This window comes from Myxine glutinosa, unplaced genomic scaffold (genome assembly GCF_964187855.1).
Source record: "Myxine glutinosa unplaced genomic scaffold, kmMyxGlut1.1 SCAFFOLD_227, whole genome shotgun sequence".
NCBI classification, from domain to species: domain Eukaryota; kingdom Metazoa; phylum Chordata; class Myxini; order Myxiniformes; family Myxinidae; genus Myxine; species Myxine glutinosa.
The window spans coordinates 108,458-131,797 of NW_027616389.1; the positions used below are offsets into that span (position 1 = coordinate 108,458).

General features: G+C 46.2%; 1 pseudogene across 1 annotated transcript; it reads left to right on the forward strand.

Annotated features, from left to right (window-relative positions):
* Positions 1-293: 293 nt before the first annotated feature.
* On the forward strand, positions 294-23,123 carry LOC137418646 (uncharacterized; annotated as a pseudogene). The gene is made up of 12 exons (XR_013621484.1): positions 294-416; positions 3,525-3,611; positions 4,328-4,467; positions 5,299-5,423; positions 5,832-5,912; positions 6,048-6,133; positions 6,651-6,891; positions 7,054-7,134; positions 7,284-7,408; positions 16,429-16,647; positions 17,708-17,889; positions 22,667-23,123. The product of XR_013621484.1 is annotated as an uncharacterized LOC137418646 (transcript).
* The last annotated feature ends 217 nt before the right edge of the window (positions 23,124-23,340 follow it).

Genomic DNA, 23,340 nt, shown 5'->3' on the forward strand with positions numbered 1-23,340 from the left:
GTTATGGAATTTTGGCCCACTGTGGAAAATGTGACGCGATCACTGCTTTGCGTGAGTTTGACATTCAAAGCGAACGGCCATGGGAATCAAACGCACGTCAACAAAATCAAAACGTACAAAAAAACATTCTATATACTTAACTCTGTCACAGTTTAAAATGTAATAAAAATAATTGCATTGGTAATTAAAAATGTGACGTTTATGAGAATGAACCTATCGTTGAGGAGAACGTGAGGAAACGTTATCCAATCAGAATCCGCCTTATGTTTGACGTCAGAATCCGAAGAACGTCCAATCAGCAGTCGTTTTATTGAAATTGGGGTTGTTGGTGTTTTTTGCGCTTGCCTTTGTGTATGTAGGATTCGGGCCTTTTCATTTATTTATTTCATTTAAATCTCGTCTCTTTTGCTTTTATCGTGAGTATGTTGGAAAGTTATGATTTGGTAACGTGTGTTTATTTGGATTTATTGTTGGAACAGTGCATGTTGAGCACTGTATAGTGTATATTACAATACTGTACATTGAGAGAATTTACTTCAGGATAAACGGACACCCCTCATTGGCTTGTGGGGACGGTGACTCTGACTGTGACACCTTGCCCTGACTAAAAACATCACCTGACAAAGGGTGAATGAGTTCCCTTCAGGAGCCAGCAGACATCCAGTAGTCAGTACGGAAATGGTGTCTCCGAAAACAAAACACCCAATGGTGGTAGGAAAGCTTATTTTGCCCGTTTTCGTGTGAAGAGGTTTCCTTCTTTCAGGATGAGGTGAAGGTTTTGCCGGTTTTCCTCTTCTTCTCTGTAGCCCTTCACCTTTTGTGGATGTCAGTCTTGTTTAGGGCGAATTTGACGAAAATAAATGAAAGGTTGTGTGTGTTCTATCAGAACATTAATCATTATGTCGTCGTGTCCAGGTTAGCAGAGAGTAATGTAGCTGCAGTGTCCGCCGAACAGACTAATTCGGAGCTGCTGCGCCACACGATGTGGAGTGATGTGCAAAAAGGAGCAGAGGGTTTTCCAGAACATTGGAGACGTCGTTTATCGTGAAGATGAACATGATTGGGTCCAAGATACTGGCTTTGGGAGAGGGGACGACGAGGTTCCATTGATGGCAACACGTTTACTATTTGGGTGAAGCGACATGTTTACTGTTTGGGTGGAGGGACCTTTACTATTTGGGTGAAGGGACATGTTTACTGTTTGGGTGGAGGGACCTTTACTATTTGGGTGGAGGGACATGTTTACTGTTTGGGTGGAGGACGTGTTGACTGTTTGGGCGGAGGGACGTGTTTCCTGTTTGGGCGGAGGGACATGTTTACTGTTTGGGTGAAGGGACCTTTACTATTTGGGCGGAGGGACATGTTTACTATTTGGGTAGAGGGACGTGTTGACTGTTTGGGTGGAGGGACGTGTTTACTGTTTGGGTGGAGGGACCTTTACTATTTGGGTGGAGGGACATGTTTACTGTTTGGGTGAAGGGACATGTTTACTGTTTGGGTGGAGGGACATGTTTACTGTTTGGGTGGAGGGACATGTTTACTGTTTGGGTGGAGGGATATGTTTACTGTTTGGGTGGAGGGATATGTTTACTATTTGGGTGGAAGGTCATGTTTATTTCGGTGAAGGGACATGTTTACTGTTTGGGTGGAGGGACATGTTTACTGTTTGGGTGAAGGGACATGTTTACTATTTGGGTGGAGGGACATGTTTACTGTTTGTGTGGAGGGACATGTTTACTATTTGGGTGGAGGGACATGTTTACTGTTTGGGCGGAGGGACATGTTTACTATTTGGGTGGAGGGACGTGTTTATTGTTTGGGTGGAGGGACGAGTTGACTGTTTGGGCGGAGGGACGAGTTGACTGTTTGGGCGGAGGGACGAGTTGACTGTTTGGGCGGAGGGACGAGTTGACTGTTTGGGCGGAGGGACGAGTTGACTGTTTGGGCAGAGGGACGAGTTGACTGTTTGGGCGGAGGGACGAGTTGACTGTTTGGGCGGAGGGACGAGTTGACTGTTTGGGCGGAGGGACGAGTTGACTGTTTGGGCGGAGGGACGAGTTGACTGTTTGGGCGGAGGGACGAGTTGACTGTTTGGGCGGAGGGACGAGTTGACTGTTTGGGCGGAGGGACGAGTTGACTGTTTGGGCGGAGGGACGTGTTGACTGTTTGGGCGGAGGGACGTGTTGACTGTTTGGGCGGAGGGACGAGTTGACTGTTTGGGCGGAGGGACGCGTTGACTGTTTGGGCGGAGGGACGAGTTGACTGTTTGGGCAGAGGGACGAGTTGACTGTTTGGGCGGAGGGACCTTTATTATTTGGGTGGACGGACGTGTTGACTGTTTGGGCGGAGGGACCTTTATTATTTGGGCGGAGGGACGTGTTGACTGTTTGGGCGGAGAACGTCAAAAATCCTGTAGTGTGTAAAAATTATACAAAGAGTTACTGATTACATTATGGGGTCAAGAGGTTAAAGGTCAGAGGTCTTATTAGGTAAAAACTGTTAATGCGCTAGCTTGTGAACCAGTAATGGTATTTTGACCAAGCTTGGTACAAGCATATATTATGATGCAAAGATGAACTGATTAGATTTTGCCATCAAGAGGTCAAAGGTCATGTGAGGTAAAAATGTGATGCTTCAGAAGTGCTTAAGGGATTTTTAACCAAACTTGGTAGAAGTATTATCAATCATGTATCAGGTAAAAAAAAAAACACATGGATACTGCTAGGACTTCCAGGAAAGAAGTCGGTATTTCAAAAAAGTGGATCTGGGGTGAATTAACGGGGGTAGAAAAGATCAAGGTTTTGGATGGGGGAAGATAAGAGATGGTGGTGAACAGCTGTTTTAAAGACCTGGAGGGAGGAGTGGGATTGAAGGGAGTGGGGGAGTTTGTTCCAGAGGCGGGAGAAAAGAGGAATGAAAGAGTGAAGGTGAGCAGAGAGCCGTGATTTCGGCAGTTTAACCATCAGAGGGTTGCTGGCAGATCTTGTGCGACCTGTAGGAATATTTGGGGGACAGAGCACAGAGAGAGCTGGGGGAGCAAGGCCGGAGAGGAGTCGGTGGAAGACAAAGACCACCAACCTGCCTGCGGTGAGTGAGTGAGAGGCCCTCGGAGTTAGCTTCATCGCGGGAGATTCCAATGATTCTGAACGCTTTGGCCTCAACAGCGTGAAGCCGAGCTAGGTGTGAGGCAGGAGCACCGGCCCAGAGGGGAGAACAGTATTCCATTGAGCTGCGGATGAAAGCCTTGCATGTGGTAAGGAGCTCAGGTGTGCCAAGGAAGGACTTCGCACGACGGAGGATGCCCAGTCGGCGACTGGCTTTGGAGGCCAGCTTGGAAATGTGGTTTTCCCAGGAAAGATCATGGTTCATATTATAAATGCCAAACTGACCCACGTCCTTCGGACACGGGTGTGATTTATTTTTTAATTATGGTGATCACCTTGAAATGTTTGTTTCTGAAGATAATTGCATGCTTGCTCTCTTCTAATAACAATCAATGCCCTCATCTCCTGTGTGGGTGCCAGGGGTGGAAGACACGTCCGGCTGAAAGCGGCATGCGAGTTGCTGAGGAGGGTTGCTGTCATGGAGAGCAGGACAAAATCCATGAAACGGTGAGTTTGGTTTGTTGTTACTTGGGCACAAAAACTTTGGGGTATGTTATGTTGTTAGGTCATCTCATCCTGACTCTCAGAGATGAACTTATAAAATGGGTCATGATGTCCGGATGTCTGTCCGTCCATGCGGTCATCCATCAGTTAACGTTTTGCTATTTTTTCGACTCCTCCCTTGACTCTCTGCCTATTGTTTTGAAACTCGACACATTGATACAAGACAGTGGTCTCACAATCGCCTGGGCTTCGATGTTTATATTTCATATCATAGGGGCGGAGGAGGGGGGGGGGCGTGGAGGGAGGTGGGGGTATCCACTGAAACTTCAGATCCCTACTCGTCCCTTATTTACCAACCAATTGCTCTGCAATCTGATACAGCCCTTAAACGTGATGGTGCACAGGATAGCTCGGTCTTATATATCTCGATTTTGGATCAAGGGGCTTCCTGGTGGGTTCTTCTGAACTACAACCCCTGGTGGGTTCTTCTGAACTACAACCTCAAGAGATGCGACTTGATATGAGCCTCGACTTGGTATCAGCCCACTCGGGGCTATTTAATGATTGTTGCTCAAATTATTTATTTATTTGGACCCATGTTGGGAACACTTTGAGTAACGTTGCACCTTATGGTGGCAGAAATGCAGTAACTATTGAATGTTCACAGCTTTTATTATTCCTTCCCTTTTGTACACAAAGAAAATGTTTTTTAATTGCAGCTGGCAGAGGCGGTACAGCAAGGTGGGCAGCCCGTGGACCTCCTCCTTTGCTGTGGTGACTTTCAAGCTGTTCGTAATGAGAGCGACCTGCTTTGCATGGCTGTACCCCCGAAGTACCGACACATGCAAGACTTCCACAGGTAACCAAACACCTTTTAGCCAGCCATACCATGAGTGTCCAGTCTCTGTCGGGAGATGGAATTCCGTCTTGAGAGATTTCTGCCATTTATTTATTCCATTCATTCGGGCTGACAGGATGGCCTGTAGGTACCTACACTCGTCCCTAAGCTGTCTAGCCTGGATTTGAATCCTGACCCAGCTATAAACTGTCATCCTGGTGTTCCACGGGCAGGGCGAGTTGTCAATGAGTGTGCCATCCCTCGGATTGATGTTAAACTGGGGTCCCGTCTCTCGGCACTAGTTGGTGGACGTTAAAGATCCCACGATGTCATTCACAAAGAGTAGGTGCACTCAGCGCCGACACCATGAACAAATTAGAAATTCTTGCCCTGACCTTAGTCGAGCATCAGGTGTGGCCAGCTGGTTCGTGAAAGACTCTTACACAAGCCTCGACTTGATATACATAAATAAATAATTAAATAAACTTCCCCTTCACCACCGGCATCTGCCTTCCAGCTCTAGTAAGGCATTGGATACAAGTGCTGCTGCCTTTCATGTCTTGCTCCAGCAGGCCTTGGCATGTCTTGGTGCCTTTTGGAGATTGAAGCCATTTCCTTGTCCCCACTTATTTCACTTCCTTGATCAGTTTGTCTGATCTTCCATAATATTAATCCTATAGTTACTGTTAACTTGGTATAACATAACATCTACATACCTTTAACATCTTTTGGCAGTCTTCCCCTTCTGACCACTCACTAGTCCTTCATTATTGGACCCATATTGAGGGGTTTTGTAAGGGGCGGTGCAGGATGACGGACTTTGATTGTACGTGCCATTACTTGATGTCGCAGGTATTATTCTGGAGAGAAGCAGGCTCCTGTGCTGACGGTGTTTATCGGAGGAAACCACGAGGCATCAAACCATCTGCAGGAGTTACCTTTTGGTGGATGGGTGGCACCAAACGTCTACTACATGGGTGTGTTTTCCATGAGACACCTCACACACAACCTCATTCTATATGAGCTGTGTTCTAGCAGGAACCTGTCTTCTCTTTTGTTTGTTTGCGTGTTGTAAATAAATGGTTCTTGATCTGCGGTTCCTGAGATGATGCGTTTTGCTTGGTGCACTTTGTACCTTCGTCTCCATCCTCGGTCCTTGACTGCTGCCTGCAGGTCAACTACGACCGAGCCAGAGGGTCCTGGTAGGCAGTGGTCATGGGCCGAGGACTGCGGTGGCGATGCAGTCACACAGGACTGAAAACGTGTTCTCTCAAGGACTGCAGGTTTGTTTGTCTTGCTTCTTGTTGTTGCTGCTGTTGTTGTTGTTTTAAAATATTAATTTCTGCACATTACGAGGTTGATTTGCCTTTGTGTGACGTGTGCAGGGTATGCTGGCGTGTTGTGTGTTGGTGGGATTCGGATAGCAGGCCTTTCTGGGATCTACAAAGGTCACGATTACCACAAAGGTTTGTTGAAATGCTTGTGCACCTGGATGTAGACAGTGATGGAAACTTTTTGTGTCTCCACACCGCTAGAGTTTTTCGCAAGTTTTAATTCGACCGATCTTGGCAACAGTGGACATTTTCATTTCTCTATTGCAGGCCATTTTGAATGCCCACCATACTCGCAGGATTGCCTGCGGAGCGCCTACCACGTCCGCAGCCTGGATGTGTATCGCCTCATGCAGGTGGGCTTTACCTGTGACCAATGCTTGCATTACCATGGTACTCGAGCCTGCACTGCGATTATTATTTTTTTGATCACAGTTGCCCTCCATTTTCTTTCAACATGAATGAATGAATGAATGATCGTTTTAAGGCCATTTTCCCCGCTAGAGCGGGGGTTAGCCTTGCGGGCCCCATGTCAATCATGGTTCCCTGTTTGAGGCAATGTTTTTATGGCCGGATGCCCTTCCGGAAGCCAACCCTTGGTCACGCTGTTACGATGCGCAGGGATACGGCGTACCTATTCTAAATCGGGGTACACACCGTGATCATTCATCCCAGCAAGCTGGTACTCAATTTGCCGACCTCGGAAGGACGACAGGCTGAGTCAACCCCCCTGGTGTTAATTCCGGGATTCGAACCCAGGATCCTAGGATCCCAAGCCGGCACCCTAACCGCTAAGCCAACACCAGGGCTCAAGCTTTTGCTTTCAACATTCTTTGCATTTCCAAGTCCTCATTATTTTCCTCCTTGTTTCAGCTTTCCAATCCCCCAGATGTTTTCCTCAGTCATGACTGGCCCCTGGGAGTTACGGTGGGAAGCGGCGTTGCAGGGTTGCTCAGAAGGAAGCCGTTCTTTGCTCAAGAAGTGGAAGGGGGCAGGCTTGGTAGTCCTCCAGCTGGAGCATTGCTGAGGAAACTACAACCTGAGGAAACTACAACCGTCTTATTGGTTCTCGGCGCATCTCCATGTTAAATATGCGACCATTGTCCAGCACCAGGTACATTAGAACCAGCTGGGTTACCAGGGGCACCTTGGAAGCAAACCTTCCATTGATTCAAAGGGCTGGACTGATTAGATGACCACAAGGCCCACCAAATAATCACAGGGACCGCATCCTTTGCTCTTATCATGAATTTCTCAATGTGATTTGTTGCTGTAGCTGGAAGAGGGACAGAAATCTCCACAAGTGACTAAATTCCTCGCTCTGGATAAATGTCTTCCCTGGCGGGAGTTTCTCCAGGTGAGGTTCGTGCAAAATGCTTTCTTTGATCAGAGATTTTTTTTTCCCCTGTATATTTCTTTTGTTGAGTATTTTTTGATATACAAATATAATTAGGTGCTGTTCATGCTGGTGTTTTACCAAGATATCCTTAAACCCATCCGGATTAGGTTCTGGAACTGGGACTCTCGTGGAACTCCCCTCCCAAGCTGGAATATGATGAGTGGCTGGCGATCATGCAAGCCACGGACCATCTGACCTGTGCCTCTCCACGCAACCAGTTACCACCAGACAGGTTAGCATGACCCCCGCACTAATTTGCTAATTTTTTTCATTACTGTACACATTCATCAAGGAACCCCTTCCTCGGTGACATTCAGTTTTGCTCATCTTTCCCTGGGCAGTAATTGAATTTGTCGTGCTTTGGACGATGGTGTTTTTTTTTTGTTTTTTTAACGGTGTCCCTGAATTTCAACGAGAATATTATTGTTGTAGCTGTCGGGTCACCTGGTGCGAATCCCAGTGGACTGTCCACAGCGGCCGTAACTGCCAGCTGAGTCAAAGACCCCGAACCGGATCATGATACCTTACTGATGGGACCTCCAAGTCGGCCGATACGTTATGCTAATTTGTGCCACGCACTTCGCCTCTAAAGGCTGAGCTGGTGAGGAGCACGGCACCGTGTGGATGCATGGCGTTTGTTGCCATTCACAATTGATCAACAATGAATGAATGAATGATCGTTTTGAGGCCATTTTTCCCCGCTAGAGCGGGGCTTAGCCTTGCGGGCCCCATGACAATCATGGTTCCCTGTTTGAGGCAATGTTTTTATGGCCGGATGCCCTTCCTGACGCCAACCCTTGGTCACGCTCTTACAATGCGCAGGGATACGGTGTACCTATTCTAAACCGGGGTACACACCGGGATCATTCATCCCAGAAAGCTGGTACCCAATTTGCCGACCTCAGAAGGATGACAGACTGAGTCAACCCCCCTGGCGTTAATTCAGCGATCGGCCGGGATTCGAACCCAGGACCCTAGGATCCCGAGCCGGCACCCTAACCACTAAGCCAACACCATGGATCAACACCATTGATCAACAATGGACTTTCCTAATTGGAAGGGCGATCACCACGGCTCAAATTCACCCTTCGATCAGGTATATTTAATTGTAGTGATAATGGTGCGTGCCGCGTGGTGGAAGGAAATACAAAAGTAGCAATTCCACTGAATCACCAAGAAACCCCTTAACCCTTACTGATACGTGCCCACGAAGCAACGATGAACAGAAGATCCACAATAACTTAAGCCTTTTGGGGCCCAATCATTTATACAATAGAAAGGCAGAGGGATTCTGGAGACGACAAATACCGGGCGATGGCCGGTAGAACCAGGCAGAATGGTTGAAAGTTACAGATTCCGTCTGCTCTGCTGGGAACGAGTCACTGTGTCCCGGTTGTTCCGGCTCGAGAGGAGAGGGCATGCCTCTGGCTGTCTGGGCATGCTCTGGAATGGCAGCTCAAGCGAATTACGCAATTGAATCCAGGCTTCTGCTCTGCTGCCTCTCGGCGCACCCACCTTTATAGCTCCGGCCTCCGTCACCCATGACTTGTTGCATCCCTCCCCTCCCCTTTCGTTCATCATTGGGCCATGGGGGCATGATGCCCCATCCTGACCTTTCACCCTGGTGGTCTGGTGCACAACAACGGCTACAGCTGTCGAGCTGACTTCTCCCATCCAAACCTGTGCCTAAAGGCCTGGTCTTTCGCTTAAAAGAACATAAAACAGGCTCAAAATGATTGCAGTTTTTTTTTTTGGGACTCACACATTAGGGAGGGTGGACATCATCTATATATCACATAAAACACTGAATATCTAATATCACGATGAATTAGTTTTCAATTCAATTCAAAGAAACCTTCATTTCCATAGTTGCCAAAATAGAGTCAAACAAAAATATACAAAAGTAATACTTTTGTGACACTTGACTTCACTTCACACTTATTCTGTTACATTCACTGCAGAGATGACTAAACTATACTACGGAGATAACTACACACCCTGGCGCTGTCTATTGAGGTCTTTTGTCCGGCACTTCAAGTGTCCTTGGTGACTGACCACAAGGCCTGTCCCTGGCCCAAGCAGCCTCTCCATAACTTGAGGATTAGCAAGGGCCCATGTGATTTTTCTACTGGTGGTGTCTTTGGCCCATGTAGCCCAACACGAGCAAGAAAACGGCACTTGTGGCTCAACAAGAAATAAAAGGCATTTGGCCTTGAAACGAGTTTTGTCTTCTGGCTTTTAAGGCCCAGCAAAATGATGCAGCAGATAAGTGGCAGCAGGTGCCACAGCAGGTGAGCAGCACGACCTGGCAGATGGCATGGCTTACAGGAAGGTAGTGTTGTTGAAGTGGCAAGTCAAGTGAGTGGCCAGTAGATGTCGTGAACCGGCAGATGAATGACGTGATGGTAAGATCATGTGATTGCAGCAGATAGGATGGCTGGCTTATGCCCCAACCTACTCTACCCGAGCTGCCCAGCTATTCCCTCTATCCTATCTCGAACTCCATCCTCTCTAAACCGCTCTTGGCTAATATATCCCTCCCGGGCCCGCTAATTCCGTCAAACTAATCTATCTTCCAAGAGAAGATCAAGGCACGTGTCGTGACTATAACATGATGAAGTGGCATGGCCTTACCTGGATCGCTAGCGGAGCGAGCCCTGCACTAACAATTTGGAATGCAATGGGTCATCACAAAAAAAAATTACCCACTCAGTTTGTCTCGGTGGCTTGGTAGTCCAAATGGTAGTCTAACATTTACAATGATACGAAGGGGAAGCATCTCCAACTGACGTAACTTTTGCAAAAACACTTTTTCATTTTACTTTAAACCCACTTTACTGTGGTTCTATGTAACCAATTGACCCGCCATCCCACGTGCTGGTGCCCTAACAAGTGCGTGCGTGCCTGGCTCTAAAATTTTCTTTTCTTTGCCAAAGCACAATATCTCTCTTATGGCTCTCTCTGCAGGCTTCTGCCTGCTTCCCAAATGTGTCATCCCTGGGCTGCTGGGGCCATTTCCGAGCTACCTGCTCCACTCCGAGTTCTGGAGAGTTCTCTCTGGCTCTCGCAAGTTCCCTTTCTAGCCCGTGGCACCTCCAGCGCTCTCTTCGGTGTTTGGGCCCACTTCACAAATTTCTGGGTCGCCCCTCTGGACCCAGTGCACACTGAGCACCCAAGATGCCCCTCCCCAAATACCTACACTCAATGAGCCACACCCCCAGCCTGTCAACGAATTATTGCACCCAATAAACAAAACTTTACTTATTCCAGCACCAATAACGGAACAGCATCCACGTTTCAAACCAGCTGAATCCCCTCCATCCATTTTAAATGGGGATTCCCTCTCCACAGCGGTGTGCTTCTTCTTCATGATTCACACCCTATTTACACCATCAACAACAACAACATGCATTTTAAAGGCCATTTTCCCTGCTAGAGCGGGCGTTAGCCTTGCGGTCCCCATGACGATCTTCTCCATCTTGCCCTATTTACTGCATCTCTCCTTGTTAACCCCCTTGCCCGCATTTCTTCATCAACCATGTTTAGCCAGTCTTTCTCAGTCTTCCCCGTCCTCTACTTCCTTCTACATTCATTTCCATCACTCTTCTCAACCAGTCACTTTCATCCTTCCTCAACACATGACCAAACCATCTCAACCTGATCCTCTTCACAGCATCCATCACAGGCTCTATTCCCATCATCTTTCGCAATTCATCATTTGTCTTCCTCTCTCTCAACGATACTCCGCACATCCGTCGAACCATTCGCATTTCCACCCTTTCCAGCCTTCGTTACCCATGTCTCGCTCCCATAAATCATAACACTTCTCACACATGCAGCATACACCTTTCCCTTCAGCTTCAACGACACTCCCCTCCTCGTCAGCACGCCACTCAGTTCCCGAAACTTCCACTCAGTATGATCCACCTTCTCCATTCAGCATGTCTCCTAGGTAGCAAAATGTTTTCACACTTTCCAGCTTCACGCCGTCTCCAAGATCCAACTCAATACACCATTCGTCCAATATTTATTCCTAAACATTTTAGGTCCACGTACCTCATTCACATTCACCTTATCAACTCCTCACCCATTCATAATCTTGTCAGGATGAGAAGAGGAAGGCATCTACTGTATCCTGTCAACCAATTAAAAATGAAAGTATAAATCATCGGAAAAATACAAAGCCCATCCGCATGCGCTTTGTATTTATGCTTCTTCTTCTTTCTTCGTATACTAAACAAAACGAAAACGGCTAAAAATAAAATAAACTGACGATTTTTATGCAGCCTTGACTTTTGACCTTTTCATCTAAAAAAGAACAATCTGCTTCTAGCTTTTGATTCGTGAACCAATCATGTGAAATTATTACAATTTCAGGTCAATTGGATGAATATTGGCAATTTTATGTGATGCTGACCTTTTGACTAAATTATTTATTTGTCTTCTCCATATTGTCCCCCGTCGCTCAGCGGAGCGAAAGGGGGACTATCGCTTTCCCCTCCGTCCGTGTGTCCGTCCGTCCATCCGTGCGGGCGGGCGTGTGTGCGTGCATGCGTAAGCGATGGACCGCATTCGAATTTGGTGTGTGGGTGCAACCCACGTCAAAATCCAAGATGGCCGCCGCCATGTATGTCTGATGCCATGTATGTCTGAACCTTGTAACCTGCATATCTTGAAAAATAAGCGAAGTACCAACTTCTAATCTGGTGTGTGGATGTATCTAGGCATAAGGAAGAAAGCTATTGAAAATTGGGTTGCCACGTCAAAATCCAAGATGGCCGCCGCCATGTATGTCTGAACATTGTGAGATGAATATCTTGAAAAATAAGCAAAGTACCAACGTCTAATTTGGTGTGTGGGTGTATCTCGGCATAAGGAAGAACGCTATTGAAAATTGGGTCTCCACGTCAAAATCCAAGATGGCCGCCACCATATATATGTCTGAACCTTGTGAGTGAAATATTTTGAAAAATAAGCGAAGTACCAACTTCTAATTGGGGGGAGGGGGGGGGGTATCTAGGCACAAGCAAGAACGCTGTTTAAAATTGGGTCGCCACGTCAAAATCCAAGATGGCCGCCGCCATGTATGTCTGAACCTTGTAACCTGCATATCTTGAAAAATAAGCGAAGTACCAACTTCTAATCTGGTGTGTGGGTGTATCTCGGCATAAGGAAGAACGCTATTGAAAATTGGGTCGCCACGTCAAAATCCAAGATGGACGCCACCATGTATGTCTGAACCTTGTGAGATGAATATCTTGAAAAATAAGCGAAGTACCAACTTCTAATCTGTTGTTTGGGTGTATCTAGGCATAAGGAAGAACGCTATTGAAAATTGGGTCGCCACGTCAAAATCCAAGATGGCCCAGCCATGTATGTCTGAACCTTGTGAGATGAATATCTTGAAAAATAAGCGAAGTACCAACTTCTAATTTGGTGTGTGGGTGTATCTCGGCAAAAGGAAGAACGCTATTGAAAATTGGGTCGCCACGTCAAAATCCAAGATGGCCGCCACCATATATATGTCTGAACCTTGTGAGTGAAATATCTTGAAAAATAAGCGAAGTACCAACTTCTAATCTGCTGTGTGGGTGTATCTAGGCACACGCAAGAAGGCTGTTTAAAATTGGGTCACCAGGTCAAAATCCAAGATGGCCACCGCCATGTAAGTCTGATGCCATGTATGTCTGAACCTTGTAACCTGCATATCTTGAAAAATAAGCGAAGTACCAACTTCTAATCTGGTGTGTGGGTGTATCTAGGCATAAGGAAGAACGCGATTGAAAATTGGGTCGCCACGTCAAAATCCAAGATGGCCGCCGCCATGTATGTCTGAACCTTGTGAGATGAATATCTTGAAAAATAAGCGAAGTACCAACTTCTAATCTGGGGTGTGGGTGTATCTCTGCATAAGGACGAACGCCCCCCCTTCCCACACCTCCTCCCCCCAAGCCCTCTCCCTCACACAGATCTCTCGATGTCCCTGCTCTCAAATGTAGTGTTTGTGTGCTTCCCCCTCTCTCCCCATCTTGTCTCCCGCTCCCTTTATTATATGTTTTATGTGTCTGTTTGATTTTTTTGTGTGATTAATGTTAGCTCTTTCACGAGCCTCGATCCTGTATACAAAGAAAAAAAACGCGATTGAAAATTGGGTCGCCACGTCAAAATCCAAGATGGCCGCCACCATATATATGTCTGAAACTTGTGAGCGAAATATCTCGAACAATAAGCGAAGTACCAACGTCTAATCTGGTGTGTGGGTGTATCTATGGGGTCGCCACGTCAAAATCCAAGATGGCCACCGCCATGTATGTCTGAACCTTGTGAGATGAATATCTTGAAAAATAAGCGAAGTACCAACTTCTAATTTGGTGTGTGGGTGTATCTCGGCATAAGCAAGAAGGCCATTGAAAATTGGGTCGCCACGTCAAAATCCAAGATGGCCACCGCCATGTATGTCTGAACCTTGTGAGATGAATATCTTGAAAAATAAGCGAAGTACCAACTTCTAATTTGGTGTGTGGGTGTATCTCGGCATGATGAAGAATGCTATTGTAAATTGGGTCGCCACGTCAAAATCCAAGATGGCCGCCACCATATATATGTCTGAACCTTGTGAGCGTAATATCTTGAAAAATAAGCAAAGCACCAACTTCTAATCTGGTGTTTGGGTGTATCTAGGCGCAAGGAAGAACGCTGTTGAAAATTGGGTCGCCACGTCAAAATCCAATATGGCCACCGCCATGTATGTCTGAACCTTGTGAGCAGAATATCTTGAAAAATAAGCGAAGTACCAACTTCTAATCTGGTGTGTGGGTGCATCTAGGCATAAGGAAGAAGGCTATTGAAAATTGGGTGGCCACGTCAAAATCCAATATAGCCACCTCCATGTAGGTCTGAACCTTTTGAGCGAAATATCATATCATAGCATGTTTTCTGCGTCTTAAACTTTGTCAACTCACATCACTTCACCGACGGGGGACCTAGGCGTAACGCTTTTTCTCATAATAACACTGGTGACAATTTGATAAAAGCTTCTTTTTTTTCTTTTTTTTTACCAAAAAATGGTAAAAACGTTATGGCCTGGACAGACAGATGGACAGCCACACACATATGTTCACAGGCAGACACAGAAGTGATTGGAAACCCCAGTTTTCCGCTGCAAGGGCAATGGGCTAATTATTTGAAACCCCGTCGATTTGTGTCGTCATCTAAATCCTGAGAGAACTCGTCCTCGGCCTCCACGCCCAACGCCCTTGCTACGGGACCCCATGCCTTGCGGTCACCATGCCCACTTTCGCTATGCTCTCTGCATGGTCCTCCATGCACGTTGCACGGGCTGCCGTGCACTCACCTAGGGGTCCCTACGTGGCCCATCCCTGACAGTTATGGTTCCTCCACCTTCTTGCCAATACTCATGGGGGGACCATGCAAATTTATCTTTTCGCTTCCCCCTCCATTTCTGCAGGGCTCGTGGGGGATCCGTCCCTTTCTCCGATTTACCTTTCAGCCCCATCCTTCTCTCCAAGGCTTACTGGGGCTAACATGGTGCCATTTCCTTTTTGTACTCTAAGCTTTCCATAAACCATGGAGTGAGCATGCAAGTTAAATTCCAACTACACTCCAGGGGCATGCATGCTCCCACATGCGGCCCTCGGCTCACCCTGAGCTGGAGCTGTGCTTGTTAATCCCTCGAGAAGCCACTCTAAAACTGCTGCTATACAGTCTGTCGCCAGAGGTGGCTCTCCCATCTGCGTTCCTCCATTTTTTTCACCTTGCACAGGTGCCCCGCATTTGTCGCTCACCACGTACATGCACATGCACACTTTCCCTCTGCAACACCTGGCCCAGTATGCACAGGCCATGTGGTTTCAATCTCTCGGCAAGAAAGGTCGATGTGCACCGAAAAGCATAGTTTGTAAACCGGCCATTCAATGGACCACACAGACCTTCGCTGCGGCTTCGGGTAGTTCATGTGCTGGGCTCCTTCACATCTACATGCACCTTGGGAAGCGTCCCTGTCCAAACTCATGTTATCTGGACCCCTGTTCCCCATTCACACCATTTATCCACATACCTGGTGTCCATTGCCGGACGCCGCCCGCAATCATGTTTCTCCGGCATGGATCCCTGCACGTGCAGAGTCGCACATGCCGCAGACATCTCCACCTAAGTACGTCCACTGACCTCATCTGCCATGGCCTGTTCTAACTCTCCTCTTGACCTCCTGGCTCTGGCTACTAGATCCCCAACTGGCGCTCCCAATCTTTTCTTTCCCTCTAACTCCCGTTCCGATGCTATTCCTAATCTGTCAGTCCTTGCTATGAACTACGCACATCTGCCAGGCTTCCGCCATTCCTCATGGTTGGCCTTGATTTCTTCCGTCCTCTCGACTTGGGCTGCTTCCATGGCAGCCATCAGCTGTTAACATTGGCCATCACTTCCTGGCTATCGCCCTGCTGCTGCAGTAATGCCGGCCTGTTACCCCCCACTGCTGATTCAGTTGGAGGCACCGGGATAGCTATTGGAGTCTATGGGGCTACTGGGTAGTGGGGGCAACACCACAGCACTCGATAACGACCCCTCTGCTTGCATTTTGGCCGAGGCTATAGTGGCATCAGTCCAGTGGGCCCCCTGGTTCGAGCCACTTTGATCGCTCATCGCAATTAATTTGTAGTGCCAATCGCGCTCAGCAATTTCTCCTGAGGTGCGATTTCTCATACCTTCGGTCCATATCTCGCTGACACCAGTATTGTAGCCATCGGGTCGTCCCAGTTGTGGTGCTCTATGATCAGGGCCCATGCCTGCTACGGGGACGTACACCTGCTACGGGGACGTACATGGTTCTCGGTGCCTCTATCCGGGTGGCTGCCTTGCGCCACAAATACCAGTTTTTCACTGTGTCCAGGCCATGTGGAATCTTGCACTGCCATTATTTATTTAAGGAAAACATACCAACACCTCACAATGGGGAAAACCATATAAACACAAAGGTGGGTATATCGTTTTGTAGATATGAGCTGTCTGGGAGGGAAGGTGAAGGAAACTTAAGAAAAACAAATTTGACACTGCCTGGCATACACATGTTACGTACACTTATGCTGAACATGTACTATGGAAATAACTAGTATAAACTAAAAACCAATTACACCTGAGACACATCAGTAGCAATATTTTGTTTTGGTTCACAAGATAATTTCTGTTATCTGAAATTGTTTTGGTGGTGATGATGGTGCTTTCTGTCGCCCATAGCGTTGTGAAGCTTTGTGCTGATGACCTGTCCCGTGTTCGTGACCTCCTGAGCGGTGATCTTGCTGTTCCAACCAGTTTCTCACCCACGGTTCCATTCTACTCCCCGAAGAATATTGTAGGGGGGAAGGTTAAGCCACCTGTTCCTGTACCCAGCCCACAGACGGCCACCTATTGTCGCCGCCTGGGACTTACAGATGTGTTCATCTTGGCAGCAGCTCGGTGAGCCCGGTGGTGACTTTGGGCTGGCACTGCTACCTTCAGTGATCATTGTGTTAAAGCAGACTGGTGCAGACAATATGAGGCATTTTCACATTTATTCAATGCGTTTGCATCAATAGCTCTTCATTTGTCTTCGTTACTTGGAAGCGTGAAAGCTACGACAGTTTATTTTGACAAAAGCAGGCAGTTGTGTGAAGGTGCCCGGATGTTAGAATCTCTGTGTAACCTCGGGTTTATTTTAGCAATGAATTGCATTTTTTATTTCTTCTTCTTATTATTTATTTATTTTGTATACAAGATCGAGGCTCGTGGAAGAGCATTAAAACTGTTAAAGCATTAAACTGAATTGCGTCGAAATTTTAATTTGCATTAAAACTGAATTCCATTTACAAAGCCAGACTCGTGGTGTAATTGTTAGACCAATCGTCTGGGAGGTTGGAGGTTCAAACCCCGGCCCAGTACTACCAAACACTTTCAAAATGGTACCTGCCGCTTCCTTGCTTAACCCTCAGCATTATAAAAGAATACGAGCACGGACAATCCATGGGGAGGAGGGATTCCTCCTTGGGGAATTCCCTGCTCTTAGTGTGTTTAGAAATGTTGTGCCATTGTTGTGGCATCGCTCGTAACCACAATGCCCTGGGAATTCCCGGCTTTGTCGTGTGTGTGTGTGTGTGTGTGTGTGTGTGTGTGTGTGTGTGTGTGTGTGTGTGTGCGTGTGTGTGTGTGTGTGTGTGTGTGTGTGTGTGTGTGCGCGTGTGTGTGCGTGCGTGTGTGTGTGTGTGTGTGTGTGTGTGTGTGTGTGTGTGTGTGTGTGTGTGTGTGTGTGTGTGTGTGTGTGTGTGTGTGTGTGTGTGCGCGCGCGTGCGTGCGTGCATGTCTGCGTGCATATGCGTTTATTTCTAGCATTAGATCATGTAAAATTAAAGATTTTTTTTTTTTTGCTTGTGCAATTTTTCTCTCCATTACCTTTTATTGGTAAACATGGTGTTGTATTCCATTTGCCGTAATTTATCATCCATTGTAGAAATGTTGGTTCCATGTGTGCATTTCCATGCAGGGCTGGCCATGGACTTGCTGAAGCATCCAATTCGTCCCTCATTGTAAACCTCAGCAGTGCTGACCTATCAGGGAATTCTTCTTTGAACCCCGATGAGATCCTGCTGGACGATGATGATGTTGACGGAGATGAAAGGGCCGCCGATGATGAAATTGACGGCATTTGTCTCGCTGACACGAGTGGTAAGCTGATTCGGCGAGCACTTTGTGATGTCAATGCTTATCTCATCTACTCGCCTCTCCTCGACTCATTTGAAACAAAAGCCAAACTTATCAAACTGAGAAATACACAGCAATTCCAAGCCGCTTATTACATAACTCCCCTCTTATCCAATTGGAATGTATCCCCACCAAACTTTGTTTCAAAGGTACCGCATTTTTGGAGTAAACATGCCATGAGTTGCTTCATTACCTCCGCCACCGAAAGAGGATGGAGGTTATATTTTCACCCCGGCTTGTTTGTTTGTCTGTCTGAACAAGATATCTCAACGTTGTGACGGAATTTGGTGTGACATTGTGAATTTGGCGTTGACGGATTCGGACGGAATTTGGTAGAGAGGTTGGGTGTGTGACAAAGACGAAATTATTAGATTTTGATGAAGATCCAGATGTGGAACTGAGAATTTTAGTGATTCTTCACCATTGAGCGATCAAAATTACACACTCCCGCTGTGCAATTCAAAATGCCTCATCACACGTCGCCATAGAGACAGCCTTGTTTTAACTGAGGATAACGACTGAGTGAAGATTGATGAAATGCAGTTTGGATTTATGCCAGGAAGAGGAACGACAGACGTGCTTTTTATTGTGAGGCAGTTGCAGGAGAAGTATATGGAGAAGAGGAAGAAGTTGTTTCTTGGGTTTGTTGATCTGGAGAAGCATTCGATTGGGTTGCACGTGAAGTAGTGACATGGGCAATGAGGAAGTTAGGAGTGGAGGAATGGTTGATCAGAGTAGTGATGGCAATGTACAAAAGAGCGCGCACAGCTGTAAGGACGAAGCACGGGAACAGTGGTGAGTTTGAGGTGAATGTGGGAGTGCATCAGGGGTCGGTACTAAGTCCACTACTATTTGTAGCTGTGATGGAGGTGCTGGCTCAGACCGTAAACGAGGGTTTACCGTGGGAGTTGTTGTATGCAGATGATCTGGTGTTGATTGCAGAAAGTATGGATGGACTGAAGGAGAAGATGAACAAGTGGAAGGAATGTATGGAGACAAAAGGTCTGAAGGTGAATATTGGAAAGACGAAGGTGATGGCAAGTGGTAAAGCATGTGGTGAGGTGGAAAGAAGTGGGAAGTGGCCGTGTGCTGTGTGCAGGAAGTGTGTCGGAGTGAATTTCATTCAATGTCCAATGTGCGCTGAGTGGGTTCATCAAAAATGTAGTGGTTTGAGAGGGTCATTAACCAGTGTGGCAGCTACATTCAAATGTAAGGTGTGCACAGAGGGATCTGAGGAAATGTTGAGTTGGATCTTGGAGACGGCGTGAAGCTGGAAGGTGTGAAAACATTTTGCTACCTCGGAGACATGCTGAATGGAGAAGGTGGATCTGACTCGGCAACGGTTGCTAGAGTGAGATGTGCATGGAAGAAGTTTCGGGAACTGAGTGGCGTGCTGATGAGGAGGGGAGTGTCGTTGAAGCTGAAGGGAAAGGTGTATGCTGCATGTGTGAGAAGTGTTATGATTTATGGAACGAGACATGGGTAATGAACGTAGAGCAGCAACGAAGGCTGGAAAGGGTGGAAATGCGAATGGTTTGGTGGGTGTGCGGGGTATCGCTGAGAGAGAAGAAGACAAATGATGAATTGAGAAAGATGTTGGGAATAGAGCCTGTGATTGATGCTGTGAAGAGGAACAGGTTGAGATGGTTTGGTCATGTGTTGAGGAAGGATGAAAGTGACTGGTTGAGAAGAGTGATGGAAATGAATGTAGAAGGAAGTAGAGGATGGGGAAGACTGAGAAAGACTTGGCTAAAGAAGGTCGAAGAAGAAATGCGGGCAAGGGGGTTAACAAGGGGAGATGCAGAAAATAGGGCAAAATGGAGAAGATTGTCATGGGGACCGCAAGGCTATCCCCCGCTCTTGCAGGGAAAATGGCCTTAAAATGCCTGTTGTTGTTGTGTTGTATAACGACTGCACGTGAGTTGCTGTGCTATGATTTACACCAATAATACAAACATTTCTTTTGCAGAAATGTATTTGTAATATTCATGTTATTACATTTTTATAAGCAATTGAAGTTGCCATTACATCACCTTCAAAAAAATTTCATGAGTAACTGCTTAGCACTTGCACATGGGAGGGGTACATGCAGACTGGATGTTTGGGAAAATTTCGCAAGAGTTTGAGCGAATAGTTCAGTTATGTGACGGGACGTGACAGACACTGCATTGACGTAAATTAAATATGACCATAAGTATGTTAAATACTTGACCTCACCAGCACGTAATTCAAAACACCTCACACAACCATGTACATGCCACATGATTCAAAACGCCTCACCAACATATAAACGCCAAATTATTAAAAACACCTCACAGCCCCGTTATTAAAATTACCTCACCTCCACGTAATTACCAACTTCCACTGTGCAATTCAAAACACCCAATCAGACGTCGCTATAGAGACGAGCTGCATGTGAGTAGCTGTGTTAGTTTGCTGACACCAATCGTAATACATTTGTTTTGTACATGTATTTGTAATATTCGTGATTTTACATTTTTATAAACAATTGAAGTTGAAGATTTAAGTAAAAAAAAAATTATGAACTTAAAAACACCCCCCTTGGGACATACACATGGGAGAGGTAGGTGCATACCGGAAGTTTGTTACGATTTCACAAAAGTTTGAGGGAGTAGTTCAGCGACAACACAGGACAGACAATGCATACGTGTATACAGTCACGTGAAAAAGTAAGTCCACCCCATGTAAAGTTTTGACTTTTTCAACATATTTCAACATACAGCTATTTGATCTTCATTTCAACAATATTGACAGATAAAGGTGATATAATATAACAAACATCATGAAACATTTACATTTTGTAGTCCATTATATAATTTAAATAAACATAAATGCAAATTTCGCATGTGGAAAAAGTAAGTACACCCCTACATTTATCACTACTTCAAATACCTAAAATTAGAATCAGGTGCACCAACTCGGGTGCAAAAGATTAGAACATTGTTGGGGAGGATCTTGGAGGTACCTGTCTTATTTAAACCTCAGACATTTAGTTTGGTTTGCTCTTTGTTGTTGAAGTGTGCGGCGTCACCATGCCTCGATCAAAAGAGCTCTCTGAGGCCTTCAGAAAGAAGGTTATAGATGCCTACGAGTCTGGGAAGGGATTTAAAAAGATCTCCAAACAATTTGAAATCAATCATTCGACTGTCCGGAAAATCATCTACAAGTGGAGAAGATTCCAAACAACTGCAAACTTGTTCAGGCCAGGCCGCCCCAGCAAGAGCAGACCGAAAGATGCTGAAAGAAGTCTCGAAGAACCCCAGAATGTCATCACGGGCCCCCAGGTAGCTCTTGCCACTGTTGATGTCAAAGTGCACGAGTCTACCATTAGAAAGAGGCTGCACAAATTTGATCTGCATGAGAGGTGTGCCAGGAGGAAACCTTTGCTGTCCAGAAAGAACATCAAGGCAAGATTAAAGTTTGCCAATGAACACTTAGGCAAAGACCAGCACTTCTGGAACAATATGCTCTGGACAGATGAGTCAAAGGTAGAGCTATTTGGCCACATTACCAGAAGACATGTTTGGCGAAAACCAAAGACAGCATTTGACCACAAGAACCTGATACCAACTGTGAAGCATGGTGGTGGAAATATTATGGTTTGGGGCAGCTTTGCTGCATCAGGGCCTGGGCAGCTCACCATCATATAATCCACTATGAATTCTTCATTGTACCAGAAGGTGCTTGAGGATAATGTGAGGCCATCTGCCGGAGAGTTGAAGCTCAACTGAAGGTGGACCCTTGCAACATGACAATGACCCTAAACATACCAGTAAATCCACCAACGAATAGCTGAAAAGAAAGAAATGGAGGGTTCTGGAATGGCCAAGTCAAAGCCCGGATCTAAATCCCATCGAGATGTGGGGGGATTTGAAACGAGCTGTGCATGCAAGAAACCCCTCAAACATCGCACAGCTGAAAGAATTCTGCATGGAGGAGTGGGCAAAAATTTCTCCCAGTCGATGTCAGAGACTGGTAGACAGTTATAAGAAACGCCGACTTGAGGTTGTTTCTGCCAAAGGTGGCAATACCACCTATTAGAGCCAAGGGTGTACTTACTTTTCCACATGCGAAATTTGCATTTATGTTTATTTAAATTATACAATGGACTACAAAATGTAAATGTTTCATGATATTTGTTATATTATATCACCTTTATCTATCAATATTGTTGAAATGAAGATCAAATAGCTGTATGTTGAAATATGTTGAAAAAGTCAAAACTTTACATGGGGTGTACTTACTTTCTCACGTGACTGTATGTATATATGTATGTGTATATATGCACACTGACCTTATGACATGACACTGACGTCATGTGCATAAATTATACCAACACATCACCTCAAAATTAGGAGGCATCCACGTGGTACTGAAGTCTTTGCAGACTGAGATTAAAGCTCCATGGTCACAGACACGAAAGCAGAGATGTCCATCTCTTCAATGCCACTTTTTCGATTGATTTTAATATTCCTGACTAATTTATCAGCAGGGCAGAGACTATGTGTTCGCGTGGCAGGCAACACGTTGCTAGTGGGTCATAGAGCAACCGCTGTGGTGGGACTTGATCTGTGCCTTGCTGCCTCATCAAGTTGGGGGGGGGGGGGGGGTTGATCTGTGTATGGTATATATACACATACATGTATACTGTATTTGTATTTGGGTGCATTCAGTATTGATTCGAATTTCATTTTCTTTCTTCTCTTGCAACTCATCTCAGATTCTGCTTTGAACATCCTGCCAAGCCCCGTGCCTTTGCACAATTCCACCCCATCTAAGGTTTTCAGCTCTTTCCTCAGCACAGCCCCGTCCTCTTTCCTCGACGATTCAGTCCAGTCCGGCAATGCCTTTAGCTCGTGCTGCAGTCCTGTCTCGCGCGATTTGGGCGAGGCCGAGGACTCCATGGAGTCCGAGGAACCGGATCAGACCAAGAGTTCTGGGGGCTCTGGGGGTAAGCGTGTTGGTGTGAGCGATGAGCGTTCAGGGGAGCGCAAGATCAAGCGCCGAAATCGGGACGTTTATGCCTCGCAAGACTACGACTAGCTCTTAAATACAGAGAACATGAAAATGCTTGCTTTGTAAAATGTTTTTATTACTGTGTTCATTTTATTTTGGACAGTTGAGGCAAAAAAAGAAGAAAAAAAACCATTGTGGATGGAAAGGGTGACCGTGTACATAGCATGATGGTGTTGCTGAGCAAATGACTGCAACAACAACACAATATGCATTTAAGGCCATTTTCCCTGCTAGAGCAGGGGTTAGCCTTGCAGTCCCCATGACAATCTTCTCCATTTTGCCCTATTTTCTGCATCTCTCCTTGTTAACCCCCTTGCCCGCATTTCTTCTTCCACCATCTTTAGCCAAGTCTTTCTCGGTCTTCCCCGTCCTCTACTT